This window comes from Pleurodeles waltl, chromosome 3_1 (genome assembly GCF_031143425.1).
Source record: "Pleurodeles waltl isolate 20211129_DDA chromosome 3_1, aPleWal1.hap1.20221129, whole genome shotgun sequence".
Taxonomy (NCBI): domain Eukaryota; kingdom Metazoa; phylum Chordata; class Amphibia; order Caudata; family Salamandridae; genus Pleurodeles; species Pleurodeles waltl.
Window position 1 is genome coordinate 77,552,227 of NC_090440.1, and position 8,100 is coordinate 77,560,326.

Consider the following 8,100-nt stretch of genomic DNA (forward strand, 5'->3'; position numbering starts at 1 on the left):
CTAGAGCCTACTCATGACAATATGAGATTACGGTGTCATCCTAAATTAAGACGTGTGCTAACTAAAATCTGTTTCACACTCCAAGTAGATCTGTTAATACGCCTGCACACACACATTACAGAATCAGAAACCTGCACGCTGCCAGACACCAGTACTGACTACCACAGTTATGCATTACAGATGTAGATATGGTCACTATGGTGGTCATTCTGACCCTGGCGGTAAAAACCGCCAGGGCCACGGACCACGGAAAGCACCGCCAACAGGCTGGCGGTGCTTTCCTGCCCATTCTGACCGCGGCGGTAAAGCCGCGGTCAGAAAAGGGGATCCAGCGGTTTCCCGCCAGATTTCCCCTGGCTGGGAGAATCCTCCAGCCATGGGGATTCCGACCCCCTTCCCGCCAGCCTGTTTCTGGCGGTTTCCACCGCCAGAAACAGGATGGCGGGAACGGGTGTCCTGGGGCCCCTGGTGGCCCCTGCACTGCCCATGCCACTGGCATGGGCAGTGCAGGGGCCCCCTAGCAGGGCCCCAGCATGATTTTCACTGTCTGCTTAGCAGACAGTGAAAATCGCGACGGGTGCAACTGCACCCGTCGCACCCCTGCAACACCGCCGGCTCCATTCGGAGCCGGCTTCTGTGTTGCAGGGCCTTTCCCGCTGGGCCGGCGGGCGCTCCCTTGGCGGGCGCCCGCCGGGCCAGCGGGAAAGTCTGAATGGCCTCCGTGGTCTTTTGACCGCAGAGCGGTCATTCGGCCGCGTAAGTTTGGCGGGCCCGCGTCTGCCGCCCGCCAAACTTAGAATGAGGGCCAATGTCTCTTGCAGTTTCAGGTAGTCCCCGGTCGTCTCAACAAGACAGTTATTCATTGAGCAGGTTATCCTAGCTGCCAAACAGTTGCAGTTTAATTATGGCAACATGGGCAAGTGGGCCCAATATTACAATATAATAAAAAGAGTAGTAGTGGTTTCTGAATTAAAAGGACTGATTGCCCTGTAAAATTAGATAATACCAAGGCTGCATTCAAGTATTGCCATAAAAAATTGCATGCCCATCCCAATGATTCGAAGCAACCTGCAGCAAACAGAGTGTAAGTGATTTAATGAACCATTTGCAGTTTCACTTTACCAGTCATGTTTACTTACCGGTGCATGCCTCCCACTCTAAAACAAGCATATTGCGGCCTAGGAAGTGGCTACTGCCCTTGCTTTCTGTCTACAAGAAAAGGAAAATAATTTTCCTGCTACAAGGGGCTCCAGTGCCAAAACTGGTGTCAAAAGGACTGCTGTGAACTTGATCAAAGTGATGTTCAACCAAAAGCTGTGAATTCTAGAAAGGATCAAACAGTATGTGACTGAATGAACCATTCACAGTTTCGCTTTACCAGCCATGTTTACTTACCAGTGCATGCCTCGCACTCTGAAACAAGCACATTGTGACCTAGGATGTGGCTACTGCCCTTGCTTTCTGTCTGCAAAGGAAATAATCTGCCTGCTGCAAAGAGCTCCAATGCCAAAACGAGTGCCAAAAGGACTGCTGTGAACTTTATCAAAGCGACGTTCATCTTTCTGTCTCCAAACAAAAGAGAATAAAGTAGCTTCTAGAGGCTTCAATGTTAAAAGGTGTGTCAAAGAGGAACTGCTGTGCACATAATCAAAGATTTACATGTCTCACTAAGTCCAGATTTACTACTTGTTCCAATTTGCTGCTGAAAGAAGCGAGTGACCATTTTTCCATGTTGATTTCCATTTTTAGTGTGCAATGCAATGAATAATCTAGGCACGGTGAGTTCCACATATTTGCCTACAATAGAAATTTGATTTATGCTTTAAAATGTTTGCTTCAGCCTACAATTGCATTATTTCACTGTTAAAAGTTTAGGCTACTTCCTGGGCTGGGACCGGTTCATTTGGGCTTACTTTGGGCTGGTCGTTCAACAGTTTTGGGCTTTAGAAGGCTTTTCAAATCTGGCAACACTGCACACTTCCCCCGTTAAAGGGTGTGATGGCCCCTCTACCCTCCTCCTGTCTGGTTTCGATTTTCCTTTTTAATCCCAACCGGGATCCTTTCTCCATGTGGCTCGTTCTGCTTTGCGTCGTGCATGGGCTCGTTTTTTTTCTTTCAGACATCGGTTTTCATAGCCATTAATCAGAATATATTAATTAAAACATGTTGTATAGAAGGCGCTTTACTTCAGATTTTTCATCTTGCCTTTCCCTCTATTAAAATAAATGTCACAGTACTATAAAGTGAAGCGGGGAGGCTGCTGCACCTTCCTTTGCAGCGCTGTTTAAAGGCTGGTGTGATATATTTGAGAGGAGAAGTCATGCTGTGAGAGTTTGTGTGCCTCATCTCTGTTGTTCTAAGCCCTTGTTCCCCAGGCCAGGCCCTGTCCAGTCAGCACGTCCCCTCCCTGTGAGCAGCCGGTCCTGCTATGCTTTTATATGTCACACTGCAGCGCATTTTCATGCATTTTTACTGCTGCTGCTGCTAGCGCAGTTGTTTTAATAAAAATTATTGAGTGGTAATGTACTATGAGTAATGGATTTGCATAGAAAATGTAATAACATAGAAAAATAATGCACGCATTTGAAAATGTGATCACAATGAGTGGCCGCCAGTGTTCACGAAGTATACTTATTAATAGTTTATTAATATGAAATGTTGATTATATGTTTGACTATTGTAGTAATATATCATATCAAGAGTTATACCTCATGTATTAGCTTTATTAATTGTAGGCCTTAACTTAGTGAAGGTCTTGGCCTACTTGCCCGGCTTCATGTCAAGCTGTAATTCTTAACGTTTAATAAAATGGCTTTCCTAGAGTTAAACTGTGATTTTCCACTGTATTGTGTTTATGTGCTTGTAACTAAAAGTCTTTCTCATGAGAACCAACTGCTAGAAGATGCTGTTCTTGCTGAATTTTGAGTGTAAACTGTGCAAGACTGACTTTCTCAGGAGGAGAACAATGAAGACACTGACTGGACCATAAGCTGCAACAATATTGTTACCCGATGAGCCGGATGATGAGAACGTTTCATAGATTTGGCGTTTTAGTTTTATTGGACAAAGTGTGAACATGCGATCCCTTGACCATAGGGACTTGGGAAGTAGTTTTAGGAAACCTAACTTAGGGGGAAGACTAACATTTTGCTCCATTTGTTGCTGGCCGAAAGGTCATTAATTTCTAAAGCGTCTTGACAAGAGACATGCTTAACTTTATTGGTTAAAGACTTTGAATTTTCTGAACTTTGATGCTGAATCCTGATGACTTGCTGACGGAAGTGATGTCCTGCTGGCGAAGACTATTTTAGCTTGGCGATCCATTTGAGGAGACGCATTCTTGTACCTATGTCTTTGTTATGCCTATTTACATCTTCTTTCTAGGTACCAACCACACTGTTTTGATAGAGGCATAGATAGGTGTTTGCCAAATTTGTGTTTACTAAATTGTTTTGAATGAAGCCCAACATGCTGATGCTAATCTGGTGTTAGTTAGGGATTCTTACTCTGCTAATAGGGAATAACGTGTGATGCTTTTCTTTGCTGAATCTAAATGTATGTGATATAATTTGCACAATTGTTCTTGTTATTAATTTGTACCATAACCTTAGAATGCATAATAGTTCAGCTTTGATTAGGTTACGTTTCTTCTGTCGCTTTGGACAGCCAGTGTTGTTTCTGTATGTGTATCGTTTGATTTTAAGATTATTTTACATGACATTAGCATTGTTAATATAGGGAAATAAATATTCGAACTTTTACTAAAGGCGTGGTTATTCATGACTGAAAACTCATGGTGTGTGACAATTTCTGATGCCTGTTGATTATTAATGTAATTGGTTATTGATGTTATTAATTGGTTATTTGATTATTGATCTGCATGTACTTGAGTTATGGTGGGATTATCTTAATTGCGAGTCAAAAGCTTAATCGACCTATTTGGGTCCCCTTGTAAGTTTACTTATTTAGGTCAGACGCGCTAGCACTGCCAGGACTTGAATCAGGAGTGCACAGTACAGGCTCAAACCCCACAGGCCTCCCTGGCCTGGTTCTTGCTCCTGTGTTGTTTTTCCGTGTCTACACTGCCACTGTGCCCTGCCTGTGACCCAGGAAAAGCCAGGGACCCCGTGCGGCACCCAAAGGCAGCCACATGAGCAAAATAAAGGTTTAATGTGCTGGATAGCTAAATACTTCTAAGGTCCCAAAAGCGAGACCCATTGGCTATGCCAATGTTTGTTTTTGTTTTTAGGCACAGAGACATTAAGGGCCTCATTTACAACTTTGTGACGCAGGGCAGTGCCGCAGGTATTTTTGCAGCACTGCCCTGTGTCAAAACACAACCAAAGGACTACGCCGTATCTACAAGAAATGGTGCATTCCTGTCCTTGTCCCCTGCGCCATGGTGCAAGGGTGCCTGTGTTTCAAGGATGATTGTTTTTGTGCAGAAAGTTACACTTTCCTGCACAAAAACAATCACAACAGGTGTTTTTTTCTTTCATGTATCAGGGGTGGCCCCACCACGTGGACGGAGGAGCGTCGCCCCACCAACAAAATGCCCCTCATAACAAAAAAATAAAATGGTAATAAACTTTGTTTATTACCATTCTATTTTTTCAAAACCCGTCCTGAAAGGATTGTCAGGACGGGGCGTGGCAATTGCTGCTGAGTGGCAGCAGGTTGCTGTGCACATGTTTAAAGTGCATATGTCACTTTGGCTGCTGTCTTGCGACAACCAGCCACACATGCACACTTTAAACATCTCTAACCCAGCTGTCTTAGGACAGCTGGGTTAGAGAAGGCACAGGCGTCCGGCACTCTGTTGAGCGCTGAGAGAGCCCACTCCCACCAATTCTGGTGCTGGTTTCTCTGGCAGAGTTTTCGGACTCATAACAGTTTTGGTCTAGATGGTCCTAACTCACTAAAGAGAAGAGAGAGAGAGAGACACCTGTCTGTATTACTTTTCTCTGTAGGGGGGTACAACAAGAAATTCCCTGTTGGGTAACAGACATCTTTGCAGGTATACCCTTCGATTTATGGATGGCAGGTAGGGTGCACAGCACTACGGACAAACCATCTCAACTGAACTACAGTCATTACTGCAGATTATTATATAAATCTATGTTTGTTAAAGTTGACACCTCTCTCCATGTAAAATCCTTCTTTTGCACTTGAAAGATGTATGGCATATCAATGGTGATGTAACTTTTGTTACACCAGCAGACCTTCACAGATACAATGCTATATTTGCTTACACACCATCTACAAAGGCAATGGTGTTGGCATCATGCTCAACTAAATACTCATTACATAGCTAACCTGATATCATTTAAATCCTTATGCCTATTGAATTGTACTTCACCATAATCATTGCCTCCCTGAATAATTACATGTTTTGATAAATTCACCCTATCATACTTGGGATCTTCACTTTAAACCCTGGCATTCAGATACCCCATGTAGTGTTAGGAGACTAAGGGGGGTATTACAACTTTGGAGGAGGTGTTAATCTGTCCCAAATGTGACGGATATACCACCAGCCGTATTACGAGTTCCATAGGATATAATGGACTCGTAATACGGCTGGTGGTATATCCGTCACTTTACCGTCACTTTTGGGACGGATTAACACCTCCTCCAAAGTTGTAATAACCCCCTAAGGGTGCTAGGACCCTAGTGGTTCTGGGCAGACCTAAGAGGGAGATCACATAATATACTGGGAGGTGTTAACATGTGGTTATTAGCAGTTATGACATAATCAGTGAATAGTGTGTGATCATCGGCTGAGGAATAAAGACATTTAATCTAGAGCTCCGTGAGTGGTGTGTTCTTTGCATGCTTCAAGGCTGTTGAGGACGCTACACCAAGCACCCTCTCTGCCCAGTTGCTGTCCAGTCACTCACTGCTCAACGCTCACTCCTTCAGAGAGACTTTTTAAGCCTTTAGACCTCTTTATTCCTCCCATTCTGTTTATGACTAGATACACTTGGTAGTCAATATTCCCTAAACCCTAAATCCCACAAATGACACCGAGTTAGTGGGAAATGGGCATAGAGTTTACCATCCGACCCTGAATCCCCAGTGTATGGACACAAAACTTATCATTTGGGTTATACTACCATCTTGCTTAAGTCAGGGCGAAGCTATATGCTAAACTGCGACTTAAGGTCTGATTTAGAATTTGGTGGACAGATTACTATGTCACAATGTGACCACCGTATTATAATGGATTAGAATATAGCAGTGTATACAGTGCACTTATAATAAGGCAGATGTGAAACCTGCCACGTTCACCAAACTCTAAATCAGATCCTAAGTTACCCTCTCAGTTTGTTCACAAAACCACTGTCTTCAAACTGTACATACACGTCCTGACCTTTGTGTACTTTTGTTTTTAAGTGTGTAAGTATCACAAACCTTTTTTAAGCCAGGAAAGATGGTTCCAACAGAACTTTTTTTGTAATGGTTTTTGTACTGTTTCCTCTTATTTCTCTTAACAGCCTAAAAAATGAACTGAAACAATTAACATGATTCAAAAAAGGATTTCAAAATTGGAAGCAGAACATTTTTAAATGCTAAATATTTGTTTCTCCTGGGCTGTCGTTGTTACCATAGGATGTTATATTAGCAAAGCTGCCCCTTAAATACCTTTCACTTTTTGTGTTTCATTGAAATGAGCATTTTGCCACTCGTTTCCCTAACAGATTGTGGTATTAAAGGTTGAGGCTCCTCGACAATATCTTTCTGGTATTTTTTGTCTTCTTTTACTCCCGCACAATAAAGCTTTCTGTGTTGAGTTTTCATGTGGCAGGCAACATTGTTGTGCAAATCATGTACTCTCTACTTTCATCCTACTACTGATAAAAAATTCAGATTGAAATCTTGATTAAATCTGTTTATTCTTCAATCTGATAAAAAACACTCTCAAAATAAGTTTAGAAGATTACATGGTAACGGCACTAATTGAACTTCATTATCATCTGACTCTAATGGATGCTCTGGCTGTTGGTGTTCTTGCCCAGTTGGTTGTGGCCATGTAGATTGCATGTCTGCACCCATGTATGTGTCTGCTGTGTGAGATAGATTTTATGGAAGTAAATCTTATAGTTTTGAATCTAAAAAAAGTGATGGTTGTAAGACAGGACTTTTCCATTCCAAAAATTGACAAACAAAGACTTTAGTGGGGGGTCAATCTACAAAAATATTGCACCCACAATATCACTTACTAATAGATGGGTAAGGTAACTAGATCTTGACAATATAGTGGTAGTAGATATTATAGCCACAACATTTTGCAGGCCAATATTTCAAATAATATTGTGACATAAAACCAATACTTCAATTTCCTTTTTTAATCATAAATTAGGAAAATTACAGATTTCAATCATTTTTTCTTCTAATGTTGAATGTAATGTACAATTTATTTTTGTGAAATTTTCAATTACTGCTTGTTTGTGTTTAGAAAATATAATTATTGGTGGGGTGTGTAAACATGCTTGTCTTTTCATGATTATATGTAATTCTTCAAGCATTTTTTCCTTTTCTTTCACTGGAAAATTTTAATTAATATATTTACCATATTGAGATGGATTATCCTTTTCATAAATGACTTTTATGTATTTTCTAATGGTTACATTTCACACACTTTTGCTAATGGTGAACATTCACAAACAACATCGCATTTTTGATATACCTAAAGGGGTCATCAAGTTCTATTTACCCAGTCTTGCATCACTAAAAATCACCAACAGTAAACATTTTAGAATTCTCCTTTGTTTGTTAATGCCAATTTGAGTTTTGAGACATAGTGTGACAACATTCACTGGATGTTCCCCTTAAATCTCATCATTTTAATGTCTGGCATTAGCCAAGACCTTTTGATTTTGCTAAAATTATGTATATATTATGCTCATTCATAAAGGCTTTTATCTATCATCTTAATACATTGTCCTTTTTATTACATCAATAATACTTTTTTCTCCTTCCCACAACAGCATACAGCACTGGGCAACCGATCAGCCCACTTCAGCCATTGATTGACTTCTTTGTAAGCTGTGGAGTTATGCCATTTCACACAGATCATATAGACACACATAGACACAC